The sequence below is a fragment of the Lissotriton helveticus genome, chromosome 7 (genome assembly GCF_964261635.1).
Source record: "Lissotriton helveticus chromosome 7, aLisHel1.1, whole genome shotgun sequence".
Lineage (NCBI taxonomy): Eukaryota > Metazoa > Chordata > Amphibia > Caudata > Salamandridae > Lissotriton > Lissotriton helveticus.
The window spans coordinates 975,514,009-975,530,474 of record NC_136068.1 but is presented as its reverse complement, the minus strand read 5'-3'; the positions used below and the strand labels follow the sequence as shown (position 1 = coordinate 975,530,474).

At 46.4% G+C, this 16,466-nt stretch overlaps 1 protein-coding gene across 1 annotated transcript in view; it reads left to right on the top strand.

The window, feature by feature from the left end:
• Positions 1–16,466, top strand: part of PDGFRB (platelet derived growth factor receptor beta) — a 237,670-nt gene that overhangs the window by 159,901 nt on the left and 61,303 nt on the right. The window lies entirely within an intron of this gene.

Genomic DNA, 16,466 nt, shown 5'->3' with positions numbered 1-16,466 from the left:
CTCACCCAGCTCACTTCTCACCAGTGGAGAAGTTACGGCATGACCTCATGCCAGGTGAGCGTTCTAGGGGAAGGGAAATCCTTTAAAGAGAGTAACTTTCTCTCTGGATTTCTCTTCTCTTTTTGAAACTGAGGAGCAGCAACATTGTCCTGGTGTCACCAGGGCTTTAAGTGGAAGCTTTTTCAATGTTATATACAAGTCATAGTTGTTGAAACCTGAGTCGGGTCGGGGACAATCGATATTTGCCCGGCGGTATTGCCTCTGTGACCCTCTAGTTATTTAATCAATGAAGAGGCAGGCGCTGGAGACTGGAAAGCAGGAAACAAGGTTTTTATTCTCTCCGGAGGAGAACACAGCAAAACGGACAGAAGGTATCGTTCTGAGGTGCTCTAACTTACGTTTTGGGGCATGGCCCCTTATATACAGTGTTTGTGGTTTTTATTACAGTTTACATACATATGATAAAGCTTTGATGTACGAAAAGACATTCCCGGAATCCCCCTTCGGGCCCGTTCCCACACATATCTACAGTAGAAATCCCCACCCTGGTCACAGCAGGTGATGACTATCGCGCAGCTGGATATTCCGCCAATTCATGGAATGCGGGGTTCGATCGGATCTCATGGGGTGGGGGGGCTTTGATCAACTCGGGGGTCCTTTGAGGAGGGAAGCTTTCTATTGTACGGGGAGGGGTAAGGGATAGTATCGGCAGAGCTGGGTGTCGGCCTGGGAACGGGGAAGACAAACGGGCACACGGGGAAAAGGGGGTTTGCATCTAAGGGCCGGGGATCATGAAAGGGAAGAAGGGAGGTGTCGCGCTGGGAACAGGATGAGGGCCTGGGGCAGAGCAGCGCCGAAGAGGGGTTTATGATTCAAGGCAGGTGCAAGCAGGGGGGGTGGTCAGCGTGCAGGCTTAGTGAAGGCAAAGGGCTATGTCAGGGGCCAGCGGCATGCAAAAGGGTTCGTTCTGATCGGGGCGTCTTAAAATGGCGGGTGCGCACGACAAAAGTGTGGCATCAGGGGAAGAGGCAAGATGGCGCAGATAATGTTCACCAAAACGTACTAATTTTCAACAGTCCTCCCTTTAACATATTCAAGACATCTTGCTGGTTCATTTCCTACTTGGTTCTATTGCGGTGGGCATGAGAAAGAAAACGGTAGGGACCCTAGATGAAAGAGTTGTAAACAATACATTTTGAGATTTCTAGTTTTTAGGAGGTGGACCTATTGGATAAACTTTGATAAACTTGTTCAGCAGGAAAGTCATAGGAATGTAATACAAAAAAAACGGTTCTGTAGCGAGAGCAGCAAGTACATTTCATAACGTGAACTGGCAGGTTATTACATATCTCAGATTTGGATTGGAGCAGGATCAATACAATGGCGGCTGGGAGAGAAATGAGGCATAGCAGAAACGGTGATTGAGGATGTCAAATGTTCGAAGTTAACGAGTTCTCATTATTCTTTGTGGTCTTTCGTTGGCGCTGTGGAGCACCGGTGATGGAGCTACGGGTCCAGCTCTATTCTAAGTTTTGCGTTGCAGGGCACGACCCTTTCCTCGCGTTTCTGGTCGGAAAGGTCCCTTTCGCCCTGTGTCCTTTGAGGTGATTGTCAGAAAGTTCAGATGGAAGAAGAGCGTACAAAACAGTCCATAGGGTAGGTCGGAGAAAAAGGGGGATGGAGCAAGGCCAAATTAGGAACAGACTAGGGGAACGAGAGACTTCAGATAGGCGGGCGTGTGACCGAATTCAGAGAGCGGGGACTTGTCGGCAAACACTGGACATCGAGCAGGGGCATCAGGTCGGCCCTTTCTTCTCATGTTGTCGAAAACAGTGCCTCGTCCTGCAGCTCTTTTCTGTCGTGGTCTCGCCTTGGCTAATGTCGCAGGTGTTCCTTAGTCTGCAGTCAGGCCTCGTGCTCCCACATCCGGTCCTTCTCTCCTCCAACAGCAGTACCCTTAAACAAGTTTGAAAAGACAGTCTTTAGAGAATTTGCAGATGAAGATAATCAAAAAGTCTATTTCTCTCCCAGCTCCAGGCAAAGAATGAAAATGCCCGTTATTTAGTGTTCACAACTGGCATATGAATGACCGGTGACGGGCCTGTTGGATCTACTATGACTTTCCTTCACAATTATTTATTACAGTCACGACAGTTCATCTGATGGTGACCCACCTTCGTGAGACGAACCTGGCAAAGATATGCCGTTCTCTAGAGTTTTACATTTACAAAGGGTACTGTGAGTTGTCAACATGGTACTACACAGGCATTTTGCTGAGAGACGAACATGGCTAAACATTTCTTTTCTATCGATGCATCCTGCTTTTCAACTACTACGGGGTTTATTTCGATGATTCACCTTGGACTAGTCAGTTAACCTTGTAAAACATCATTCTGGATCCTACGTAACTTCCTACGGCCTGAGTACTTAATCAGAAAAGACAGGGGTTTTTGTGGGAGACAACTAGGGACATAGAAACTTGTGGTAAGGGCGTAAATCGACCCATCTCTCACAACCGGAAATGAGGGGTAGTTTCATAACTCCCGTTTTGGGGCGGCTGATACAGGGGATGTAACAGGGGTGATCATTTTTCCTGTTTGGGTATTGCGACAAGTCGGGGTGGGGAGGGTCGCGTATTCTGAGGTCCTTTCTTATACCATAGGAGCCGTTGACATGTAGTTCCCTTATTACGGGCCAGATTAGGGAACCTCTGTCGTCTTACCTGTCCTTTCCCTTACGGCCCAACCTCGGTTCATTGACTTCTAGCGGAAAAGGAGAGGTAATGACGCGGTCTCAGGGTGATTGTATTAAAGACAAGTTTTTTTTTGTGCAAATACTGACGGTATTTGAAGCCAATTAGGTGGTGTGCTAGGGGTGGCAGTCTGCCAATTTCGGGGCTAATCACTCGGAAGAGTGGGAGTGCAAAAATAGAGGGAGAGAGAGAGAGAGAGAGAGAGAGAGAGAGAGAGAGAGAGAGAGAGAGAGAGAGAGAGAGAGAGAGAGAGCGCAACGGCAGGCTAAATAGTACACGTGCAACAGAGAGGGTGGCAGTGTATTCAAGAAAGGCTATTTAGTGCATTACACAGTAAAGGGCATTCATGGGTCTGCGTTAGAATCTTGTAATCATGCAGTTTGAGCATTAGACAGGGTAGAGGGGACGCGCCTTGAGAAAAAGGAAAGAAGAAAGGAGGTACCATTTTGTCGCACTTTCTCGCATTCTCGGTCCTTCGACCAGTTGGGTCAACGCCTCAGTCACACACACACATTCTCTCATAGTTTCGCATCATATGTGACATGGGTTCATTCGTCCGGTCTGGTTTAAGGGTGATCACTTTTTATCAGGTTGTGCTAATTTTTCGGGTTTGTTCGATACGTGAGTAGTTTGCAGGCGTGCTTAGGCACCACCTTGCGGTGCTAGTCTGCTTCGTGTATTAGACATGGCAAGGCTTCGGATCTTCGCCACACCTCGGCTGTAATCTCTGATGTAACCTGCAGAGGGAAGGAAAAAAGGGGGTGGGGGAGACAGCATTCGCGCATATTCAGATACAGGGATCCATAAGTCCTTTACTTACCTCTTACTCGTCTTTCCTCCTCGGGGCAGGGCCCCGGGGGTATGGTTTCTGGGGTCGGGAGGGGAGGGGGGGCAGTGTGCCCTTATAGGTCGTGTGTGGGGAAAACGTAAAAAGGAAACCAGAGGTGCCTAGTACGAGGTATCTAGTCAAAAGGATGTATCTCACTATCGGGATCCTTAAACCTCTTTCAACGCTGTGGCGTTCTAAGGTTCTTCGGTTCTTGGGTCAGCTCCGTTCCCTGATACCTTGGAACGTTGTACTTTATAACATTTACACCATTTCATTTTACCCTCCTTTTACATTCCCTCATTTACACCGTTCGTTTTACCCATCCTTGGAAGTCAAGGCCTTCCTCTACGCGAGAGTTCATGGGTCAGTCGCGTACTTTTGAAGGCGGGGTGTCGTGTTGTCGATCCGACCCGTCCTCCAGGGCTGGGCGACCATCTTCTTTTAACCTTAAAGAGAGAGCAGAGTAGGGTGCACAGAAAAGAACTTTCCCACCGATCCCACATTTTTAAAATAAAGCATGCAATACCCGTCCATAGTTTCAAAAAAACTTTATTTTGCAAAATCATTTCAGCACGTGGATTATGAGGGGGCGGTCGTATTTGGCCGGTCGTGGCAATGGCTAAAGTGCGTACAGTGGGGGGTGTCGTTTGCAGCAATAAAAACATCGGAAAGTTTTATTCATTCATTTGTAAGAAACTAAAACGTCTATTAATTGGCTGGGGGTTCGGGGGGGGGCATTTATTTTCATAATTTAGAAGCATAATCATAATAGTTGCAATCAGATTTCCTATATGTATGTGTGCGTCGTAGATGAGGTTATACATCAGCTATAAAAAAATATAATACATTGTACATTTGTAATCAGCATTTGTAACGCGATCCTTTCATACTGTTCGTCGAGTGAGCTCTCCTTGTCTTTTCTAGCCAAGTGTACAAAGGATCATATAAAGTCTCAGAACATCAAGTTTATATTAGTGCGAAGGAACACCACGAGGTGTTCGTAAGTTCCGATGGATACCAGCGCCATCTTGGGCGGGGCCGGCTCAGTCCGGAGGCAGCATCAGGGGGAAATGTTCCCATTACTGGCAGTTGGACCAGAGTCCTTTTCGGCAGTTCTAGAATTCATGCTAACAGAGGGAGTGGCAATGTCACGTTTATTTCGTTGGCGATCAAGGCAGCCGTCCCTTACCGGAAACCTGCAGAGGCCGAAGGTTCCGCCGGGGACCTTTGTAGGATCTTCAAGGCTGCGGAGATGCTGTCGGAGATGGGGGCTCGTGCCCCAGCGGGCAAATGTTTGAGTTATATTGCTGGTCAAAGTTACTCTAGTGGCCGGGGCCCGCCTTCCAGCGGACCCAGACGCCATTTTGAGGCCCTACAGGGGCCACTCTCGTCGAGTTTGCAAGAGTGGGAGAGATCCTTCGGAGTGAAAGGAAGAGGTCCCTGCTGTGTGAAAGCGGGACGTTCAGCTGGGGTGCAGCTGTGATGCCCCCACCTGGGGGGGCGAGGGAGACTCGTTCGCGCCGTCTCCTTCTCCCGGTGCACTCCATGCTGTTCTTTTTCATCGCCCCGCATGAAGGTCTCTCCACATCCGGTGTTCCCCAAGTCTTGTGCTCAGTGCTGTGGGAGTATGGCCACCTGTGGCGCGCATTCGGCGCGGCACGAGTATCAGTGCAGTCATTGCAGGTTCGGTGTTCCGAAAATATGGCCACCATTGCACGTTCGGTGCTGCGCAAGTACTGGGGTGCCACCATGGTGTGTTCGGTGCTGTGGAAGTATTGGCACCATCGCCTGACTGGGGGTGTTCGGCGTCGGGCCGGGGGCTGGGAGACCTCCTATCGGTGGAGGTGGGAGAGGCTCGTCCGCGTCGCCTCTCCCTCCCAGCCCAACTTGGACAAATTGTTGTGGAGGTACGTGCAGGACATCCCGCCGTCCAGAGCTGCTGCGGCTGTTACGGAAGGGAAAAGAAAGAGGTGCCTCGTTCTTCTCTGGACATGTGGCGGGACTACTTAAGTCTATCCAGGCCCGTTGCGGCTGGCTGAGGAGACATGTGGCGGGACTACCTACAACTGCCCAGGCTGCTGGCTCCTGCCTCTCCTCCGGCTCCCCCATACGTTAAGATTTCCTGACCAAGAGTTGGCAGCGGGGCCCGCCTTATATGGGTTGTCGCTGGTTGGGCGTAGCCGTAACCCTGCCCTACCTTGGAAGGTTCCAGAATGGGGGGGGGGGGGCAATGTTCTGTTTGACTTTCATTTTCTACAGTTTTACCGTTATTATTCCTTGTTTGTTGTGCTAAATTAAAAGTTCAAGTTCATCAATGGTCTACGGATTTTGTTTTGCCATTTCTTTCTTTCCAGGTTGCTTTTATGCTAAGTTTCTGCTAACAGAGGTCGAGTAACACGGAAACACGTGTAGAGGGATGACGCAGATTCGTACATTACATACACACAAACTCAGACGGGGGACAGTACAAGTACGACATACAAAGACCCAAGACGAATATAAAACAGTTATTGGTCATGATTATCTCTTTCCGTCTGTGAATTTTAAAGCGAGGCTGGGTTCCCGTCTTGACGTTGCCCGACCTAGGAGAACTTGAGCATGCCGCTGAAATTGTCCTGGCGAAATCTGTGCCATCGGGCATAATCAAACGTGGTGGTTCTATCTGGTCTGCCTATGTAAGTCGGGTTCTTCTTTGTCTCGCGCTTTTTCTCGTACTGCCGGTCTGTCGTTCCTGTCGGCCCTTTGCCTTTACTCACGCTCAGTAGAGTCGGGCATTGGGCTTTCCAGTGTCCGACATATCTACAAAAAGCGCATTGGTCTGGCCCTAAGTCTGGTCGTCTTTTGCATAGTGTCGGGGGATAAGTTGTGGGTAGCGGTGTCCTGGGGTTGTCCTGTCGGTATATTTCTCTACTTGGTTTGTCCTCGTCTTTTCTCTGTCGTTGCATAGCCTCTCTGCGCCACATACCGAGACTGTCGAGCATAATAGGCGTTGTCTTATTATTTCGAAGGGCTATTTCTAACGTTTCTATTTTATCAAGGTCAAAGGATCCTGCCAGTGGCCACTGTTTGTCTTGACTTTCTTTGGTATACCTGTGCCACAATTTATTATAGGCTATGGTAACTAATCCATAGTTTATGAACATGTCCTTATTAGGGGTGCCTTCTAGTGGAGCTATATGGTCCACCTCTAATACACGGTCCGGGCTGAACCAATTATCAATCAATGGGGAGAAGACAGACATGACGGCTCGTAACGAGGGACTAATAAGTCAGCAGTGCCTATCTTATCACTAGGTGCAAAGACTAGACAGAATATTCCTATTCTACGTTGTTTGCAGGCAGTGAATACCTCATGAACAAAAATAAAAAAAAGAGTAACCAAGAACGCGGAACAATCAAGCAATTAATAAATAAATAAATAGGATAGAAAAAGGACAATGGGGAGAGTAAGTAGGGCGCAAAAGTCTGCGTCCTCTACCCTTTCACTAACCGCAAAGAGGAAGCTGTTGTTTCCGGTTTGCAGACAGAGAATCTCCAGAAGACAATCTGTGAACAGTAGTTCGGGGTTAAAGAACCCAGTTAATCAGTGAGGGAGTGGGGAGTCTCCCAAAAACCGTTGAGAAATAATAGAGTCAGTGGGGGAGAAAGATAGGCGCGACGGTTACGTTACCTATCCTTCACCGTTTGCAAAAGAGAAGGAGCCTACTGTTTCTCCGTGTGCAGACAGTGAATCTCCAATTAGGTCAAACAAAGAGTAATACTAGTATTTTATAAATAATCAAGCAATCAAACAATCAAGCAATCATTTCGCACCTTGTCGTGATTACACGACCTTACCCGGACCATGTGGACAGTTTCTTGTCTTCCGAATCCAGCGCCCGATCGTCCTCTTTTTCTCGTAATTCTCACGGCACTCCTAATGGTCCCCAGTCAGGACCGTAGATCACTCGAGAGAGGTCTGTTCGGAACTAGTGAAGTTCGGATGATCGGCTGCCAGACGAGGGTCTATTGGGCAAGAGCTCTCCCGATCGTTGCAGTCGTTCACTCTGTCGTCGGGACCTCTCCCACTGGATCCACGAGTCGCTGATGGGCCCCACGCTTGGGACGCCAATTGTTGAAACCTGTGTCGGGTCGGGGACAATCGATATTTGCCCGGCGGTATTGCCTCTGTGACCCTCTAGTTATTTAATCAATGAAGAGGCAGGCGCTGGAGACTGGAAAGCAGGAAACAAGGTTTTTATTCTCTCCGGAGGAGAACACAGCAAAACGGACAGAAGGTATCGTTCTGAGGTGCTCTAACTTACGTTTTGGGGCATGGCCCCTTATATACAGTGTTTGTGGTTTTTATTACAGTTTACATACATATGATAAAGCTTTGATGTACGAAAAGACATTCCCGGAATCCCCCTTCGGGCCCGTTCCCACACATATCTACAGTAGAAATCCCCACCCTGGTCACAGCAGGTGATGACTATCGCGCAGCTGGATATTCCGCCAATTCATGGAATGCGGGGTTCGATCGGATCTCATGGGGTGGGGGGGCTTTGATCAACTCGGGGGTCCTTTGAGGAGGGAAGCTTTCTATTGTACGGGGAGGGGTAAGGGATAGTATCGGCAGAGCTGGGTTTCGGCCTGGGAACGGGGAAGACAAACGGGCACACGGGGAAAAGGGGGTTTGCATCTAAGGGCCGGGGATCATGAAAGGGAAGAAGGGAGGTGTCGCGCTGGGAACAGGATGAGGGCCTGGGGCAGAGCAGCGCCGAAGAGGGGTTTATGATTCAAGGCAGGTGCAAGCAGGGGGGGTGGTCAGCGTGCAGGCTTAGTGAAGGCGAAGGGCTATGTCAGGGGCCAGCGGCATGCAAAAGGGTTCGTTCTGATCGGGGCGTCTTAAAATGGCGGGTGCGCACGACAAAAGTGTGGCATCAGGGGAAGAGGCAAGATGGCGCAGATAATGTTCACCAAAACGTACTAATTTTCAACATAGTTGCTGCCTATTTATCTTATGCATCTAACAAGCATTGACAAAGCCCATAGTCCTGCCTTGTTGTAGGTATGATGTTACTTGTTGTATCATATATCTGGATGCAATGAGAGAAACAGCAACATACAAGTCCGGCGGCACGCTATGCTAAGCACAGATTTTTAGCTTACGTGTATTTAAGCCACGCCCTTACTTACACAGGCCATGCCCCTTTGAGAGAACCTCCCCCAGTGTTTTCATCCCACTTAAAGCCCTGATTTTACGTAAATTAGGCCTAGAATTTAACTCTGAAAGAGACGTCCATCTCCCTCCACCAGTGTATCGTCACCCGCGACTCTGGTGCCAATAATAAGTCTAAGGCAGGGATCTCTGCAGTATCCCCGCCTCCCTGTGATCTGCAGCGTCCTGCCCTGTAAGCATCAGACAGTGGTATTTGTTGTTCGGTTTGACCTGATATGGTGGCGCAGGGGTATTGTGGGACCAGCTCGGAGCTGGCAGAAGCTGCTGAGGGATTCCCTCAGCCTTGGGAGAGAGGGTGGCTGGTGTCATCAAAGCACCCCAAAGCGCAGTGGCAATCACAAGGCTTCCCTGCTGTGCACACGTTACCCAATTCTAGAGATTACCTTGCCAATATCAAGGCATGCCCAGGACCTGCACGGTAGTCTCTGTGATGCTCCTGCTGTCAGTGAGATGCCTGCACACCCCACTGTGCCTAGATATCCCATGACCCTTGGGACCCTAGGATCGCTCCCATGCTGCTTTGCATGAATGGCTTTGGGGGTGGGGGGCGGGGCATTCTCGGGCAGGCACGGCCCGTACAGGGCGTTATACCGGGCGGTGACGTCAGGCGGGGGAGGGTCAGGGTGGGGGGGGTTGTAAAATGCGGGATATGGACCATTACAGGCAAGTACCGGAAAAAAAACGAATTTCGTTACCTGCGCTGCATCGCCAAATGTGATGCAGCGCGGGCAACAACATTCATTTTTTTCCCGGTACTTACCTCTAATGGTTCATATCCCGCATTTTACAACCCCCCCACCCTGACCCTCCCCCGCCTGACGTCACCGCCCCGGTATAGCGCCCTGCACGGGCCGTGCCTGTTCTCGGGTTGGCATTGCCTGTCCCCGGGGTCCCACCAGGCCCTCTTTCCCTCTGGAGGCCGTGCAGGACTGTGATGCATGCACCTGAGATGCGGATGATGGCGCTCGCAGCTTGGCATTCTCCAGTCATGGCTTGGCGGCTAACGGGTGGTAGTTAAGGTGCAGGAATGGCATGTGCCAGTTCTAAATGAAGGACTTGGACATATATAATATATCCAGACATTAACTAGATGGGTCCTTAGAACAGTCACTATGGTTTATTCAGTCCCCCTTAAGATATAACATACATTTTTTGTGACATATCACACTGTTTTATTTGACTGGTAACATTAAAACGCTAATGCACGAGTATAGGTGAGCACACACTCCTACTTGTTAACTATTCAGAAATAGAAGTATGCGTCTAAGGCGCGACCACACACTATTACTGACAATAATCCAGTTCAAGGCTGTGCATTGCACACAATACGGGGGTCATGCCCAGAATATGTACAGAACATTGCCCTGCACTGTATATCAAAAATACAATACAAAACGATATAACCACTGACATCAGCGCCAGCAGCTCGAGACCATCCGCACACACCACTCCAAACACTGCCAACATGTTCTAAGTGACTTTTTAACCCCTCACTGGCGGATACCTCGACTAGCCCCCTCATCATCATGGGTTTCAACCGTCTGTTGGAAACTCCTTCTCTAGCAATGTAAAAGGTGGAATTATGGTAGAAAGTGGTGGCTTGGTAATAAGACAGCAAAATACAAAACACAAAAAAAGAAGAAATAGAGGTGCACATCTAAAGGCATCTTTACAAAAATTCTTGTACACAAAGACAGTTAAACTAAGATTAAATTCACTTAATCCGGGGAACCGTAGGCAGCAACTTTCTTTCTTTGAGAGAGTGTGTAATGTTCTGCTCAGAACCAACCTGTATTTCTTGATGAAAAAGCAATCAGGGGCAGAGTTCTTACCCACCTCTCGTTATACCAGTTGCCTCGATTCAAATCTCATCTTCAATTTACCCACACTGGATAACTTTACATAAATAACTATAAAAATAAATGAATGCATTAACTAATGAGGCATTGAGAACCTATGGCTCGGGTCTGCTTCTTGATTAAAGCTGAACACCAAGCACGGTAAGTGAACCAATGCTAATCTGGCAGCGAGAGCGAGGTGAAAGCCTGCAGCAGACGCCTCAGAAGCCTACAAGCAGACACCGAGATCACTGGTGTTAGAGCGTCCTCTTGTGCTTCGAGTATGACATTTGCTGAGGAACCACATCTGTGAACCCATAAATTAGGGTGAGTCACATGCGTTTCTTTCCAAGAAATGAATAAAAAAAAACGCGGTTCAGTAGTGACATCTACTGGCCAGTTGATGCGTTGTACTGGCCTTTGTTCAATTGGGCTTTTTTTCCTCATTTCTCAGTAATGCGGAGAGGAGGCGGAGCCAAACGTAAAGAGGGAATGTAAGGTCACTGTAGCTTTTGTGTTTACTGAGGAAGTAAATAACAAGTCCGTCTGTGTTGCAGCAGTGACACCAAGAGGCCAGCGAGTGTGTGACTTTGGCCAAAGTCCCCTTACAGTGGTCTTAACATTGTTAATGTCACGCCCCCAGTGAAAAAATAAAATTCATCCGGGGCCCCCCATCAGAATTTTTCACAATTATTCAATGAAATTGCCAATGTTCAAATGTGTCTCGACTTACTTAAACACTGCAGTTGAGCTCTGTTACCATTTTAAAGAGGCAATCAACTACAGGATTGCCAAACATACTAATCTGGTCAAGCAGGTCTTACTAACGTGTATAAGTATCCACATTGTGGGTATTAGAAATGGGGGTGGGGATGGGGATTTGAGGAATATTTTGGGTCCCTTCCCTTTTGACATATAATCTCAGCTAAGATATTCATGACAAAACATGTTGTTGTAATGGCCCATTACAGAGCAGCTTACTGCAGCTCATTTTTTCCACTTAAAACAAAGCACTGCCATCAGGGAAATGCTTCATTTGGCCAGAGCCTGGCGTCCCCACTAGAATCTCCTGAGGCTTCCTAGGGAGTGGCCTGCCCCCCAGTTTGAAGAACCTTGCCCTAGGAGGACAGGTAGGGCCTGATTCACAAACTGCAATTTGTAGTACGTAAAGTAGTACCAAACATTACTACTTAACACTAGAAAATGCAATTTGCTAACCACCTCCATCCCTCCTATCTTTTCTGTGGGAAGATCTCTACACGTATGTTTACCACTTAATAGTATCACGGTCGAGACCAGTGGAAGTGGTGGAAAAATGGGGCATATCTATTACAAAATGGGAGTGGTTTAGAAAGGGGTGAGGAGGGGTTTAGGTAGGGACATGCGAGTTCATACACCCACCCACAATGGAGTAAGCCAATTGATACTCACAAATGATACTTCTAAAGATATTACAGCCCAAATGGCCAGAAAACAGCCATAAATGTACTCCAACCCAGCCTAAGAGTAGGTCCCTCACGATACATGGCCACTCACAGATAAACACCCCCATAGAAAAGTATGGTGGCAAGGGACTTAAAAAAGAACCATCATAAGAAATAATATAATACATTTTGACTTTTAAATATATATCTATTTTAATGTAAACAATTATTTTTAAAAAACCAATATAAATATTATTTTATTATAACCATTTAATAACCTTTTGTAATTGAAATTTTTTCACAAAAATGTTAAAATAATTTTAAATGAATTCTATTAATAACTTTTAGATATTTTGATAATACAAAAGTAAATATAAACATTTCAGTTATGGCGAAAATTGTTTTTAATATATATTAAAACAATTAATACAGTTTAATATGATTGAATTAAATACATATGTAATTAATAGTTTCCTTAATACCGTTCAAACATTTTTAATTGTATTCTACATTTAAAATGAATGTATAAAATTATTGACATTAAAATGTAACATAAGTATATTTTAAAAATGTTTTCACTCTATTAAGCGTTTTACATTTTCCCTACACTTTTCAGTAGGGTGATCTCCGTCCCGGTGGTGGAGACCTCCACATACCTGTGGAAAGTTGAAAGCAGTAACTTTACACTTGTACTCAGGCCACAGTCTCCCTGCTCCACAACCTGAGATTCTCCATAAGTTTCACCAAGTCCCATCTCTACCCCTGCAGTTCCATCCCTTTCTGGGTTCGGTCCCAAACCAGCTAACAGGCAAAGCCTACCGCAACCAACAAGGCTTACTGGCATTTCAGCAACTGCTGCCTACTTTTGAGCGGAATCTTCAACTTACGGTCAGGATCATAATGAGCCTAATAGAGATGATGCATCACCCTAGTGTTCCATTCCGGCTCTACATGTGCCTCTTCCAGGAGTGCCTTTTGGTGCAATGGTCAAAAGCAGAGGGTTACTGAGAAGATCTAGTGTTAGTAAAGACCAGGGCTCATCACTGTCTGCAGTGGTGGAACAGCAGCAGGGCAGGCCTTTCTCATATCTGCAGGTCCAGCAGGTGAAAATTACCACAGAAGACTCTCTCACAGGCTGAGGGGGGTGGAATCTAGATGATAGTACAATACAGAGAGTGTGAACCCATCAAAACCTGCAGCACCACATCAACTACCTCAAGCTACTGGCCATTCGGCTTAACTCTGCCAGTCTTCTTTTAGGTTATTCAGGGCATAGTAGGCCTCAAGGCAGCCAATGTGATCACTGTGTATTACCACTAGAAGCAAGGCAGCATGCATCCTCTTCTTCTGTCAGCCCTAATGCAACAGATCTGGCCATTGGATACCACATACACATCTTGGCATAGTACCTTACGGGGGTAGACAATGACATTGTAGGTCATCCTAGCAGGATGCACCAACAAATCCATGAGTGGGAGCTCCACCTGCAACTCCTACTTACTTACTTTCAGAATTGAGGCACCTCATAGATAGACGTTTTTGCCTCCCAACAACACAAAATACCCAAACTTCGCCATCTAGGTACCCACACCCACAGGCCATGGGCCTGTAGAAAAAAGAGTGACCTATGGATGAATCTATGGATGAATCAGTCAGGGATATTGGCCTGTTTTTCCTCCTCTCCCACTCCTTCTGTACTTGGTAGGAAGATGTAGCAAACATTCTTCACACTTTTTCTCATGACTCTCACTTGGGCCAGACAGACTTGGTACTCAATGCTCTTTGAGATGTCCATCAGCCCCCACAACAAGCTCCTGAACAGACTGAACCTTCTCACACAGAACCAAGACCAGATCAGGCACCGAGACGCCAGACAGCTCAACCTAGCAATCCGGGGTTTGAGGCCTTACATTTTGGCTGTCTTCATCCCACAGGAATGCATGACTATCCTGTGGGTAGCCCGTAGTCCAAATGGGCTTGGTATGCTGCATATTGGGATTTTTTTTTAACTATTGCATCCTCAAGCACCTGGATCCTTTAAACTCAACTGTCCAGGAAACCATTTATTACTTCTAGCACATGCGAAAGTCAAGCCTTGCCCACACTTCCAAATGGCTACACCAAGCCCTATTGCTCCTAAATGTAAAAAAGGGAACATTCTTCCTTATTTAGAATTCCTGTCATCAAAATATGCATCAAGGGCCTCAAGAGGATCATACCTCCCACATTGCCCCCTGCACCCTACGTGGGACCTTAACATAGTCCTCACCAGGCTTATATGGGTCCCCTCTGTGTACCCCTGCAGTCCTGTACTTTACTGTTCCTCTGGTGGATGGAAGTTTTCCTCGTGGCCTTATATTCCCTCAGATGCATCAGCCAGCTGCAGGCACCTACAGTGCAAAAGCCTATCATTCAGGTCTTTAAGGAGAGGGTCGTTCCCAGAACTGATCCTAGGTTTGTCTCCAGCCTTGACTGGTTCTTTGTAACCCTTGCAGAACTCCACCAGGGCCATACCATCTCAAAGGCTTGCATAGTTAGGTGGATAGTCAAGTGTATACAGTCCTTCTAGCAGAAAGATAAAATGACCCTGCCCCTTCAACCCAGGGAAGATGCCACCCATAAAAAAAGTGCACCCATGGCCATTTTGCGTAATATCCCACCAGATGACATAGGTAAAGTGGACACTTGGTCAACTCACACACTTTTACCAAGCACTGTTGTGTGAATATAAAAGCACTCACGCAGGCTGTGGTTGGCCAGGCAGGATTAAGAATTGTGTTTCAGACATCTGCACTACCCACATGCTAACCGCCACTTATAGAGGGTGCACCTTTAAAATCTATGCAGAGCATGTGTATCTTTCGTCACTCATGTTACGAATGGAAAGTGCTACTTATCCTGTACGCATCTTAGTGTAGCATGTATTGTAGTAGATATTCAAGTGCCCACCATCCTCCATGGAACCCTGTGTTAACTGCCAATCTTTCCTGTTAACCCCTTCCATGCTCATGACGGAACGGTTCCGTCATCAGCGTCGGTGCTCCGGTGCTGATGACGGAACATTTCCGTCATGAGCCAATACGCTTTTAAACCCTTCAGCACTGCAGCGAAATTCGCGCAGCACTGAAGAGGTTAATACCTGTTTAACGCTCAAATGCACATGTAAACCAAGCTTCACTCACTCGCCGCTACATACATGCTTTCATCCACTAAGGGGGAAGTCACAGTGCTTTTTGTAACTTCAAAGATTTTTTTGAAGATAAAAGTCCTCCAAACATCCAAGCCCTACACTAGAAGGCGGGATTATGTAGAGCATGGGACTCAAAAGCATTACATGCTAGGATCAAAAGCTTCCAGGGTAAGTAACATTTTCCTTATATAATATATTGCCGGGATTGAGAGTGTATCTAAATTAATTTGTAAAATTCTCACACATTGTTAGAGGTACAGAATTGTTCAAATCAATTGATATATGTAACAGCTTTTAGAGACAGTAGGCCCAGTGTACGAAGATAGTCTTAATTTCCACTGATGTAAATTGTAAAAACCTCTGATTGTAAGCTACTTCTATTTGTGGTATTCACAAAACATGCATCCTGAGGAACAACCAAAAGCATATAGTATTTATGAAGCAAAACATAGTTACTCCTGTTGTCCTGGCACTACCAGTGATTTATTTAATTTGATTTCATCTACAAATATTTGTTCACTAATATGCTCTTTTCTTCTAAATCCCCCTGTGAACATTTGAGTCATTAGTGTGCTTTCTCACACTTCGTCAACCCTTCCACTATGGACATTCAAGTGTAATGTAGGTGTGCTGAATATTGTATTTACAAATGATTGTGAATACCTACCAAGTTATATTAAAGTGGTGGGTGTTCACCACAGTAGCACAGGAATGTGGGTAAATTAAGCACATGTGTAAGTTACACATCCATATTTCATTGACTTATGCTTTTTCCTACACCTCCGTCATTATGGTATAACTTAGGGAGGTGGAAACTACTTATTTACTGTGGCAAAAGACTAGAAAACCATCGTAAAAAAGTACCGGTTTTTCCACGTATGTCAAAGATATAGTATTATACCATTTAGATTTTTAATTCAACAACATGACAATCTTCATAAAAGGCAGAGGTTGCAAGTGCCAATCAAGAATCCAATTTAGATTGTTTTTCCTTTCTTTAGCCACATATTTTTATGGAATAGAATAAATTGGCAAGCAGCTGCCACCTGAGTTAAATCATGTTGTATAAAAAAACTAAATGTTATTGGAAAAAAGTGCATATATCATGTATGTACATACATCAGTAATGTTATTTCTGTTTCTTTGACTTTTCTACATTACTTCAACATTCATACTTTCTGTGACAGTGCTGGGTTGTCTTGACTTATTATG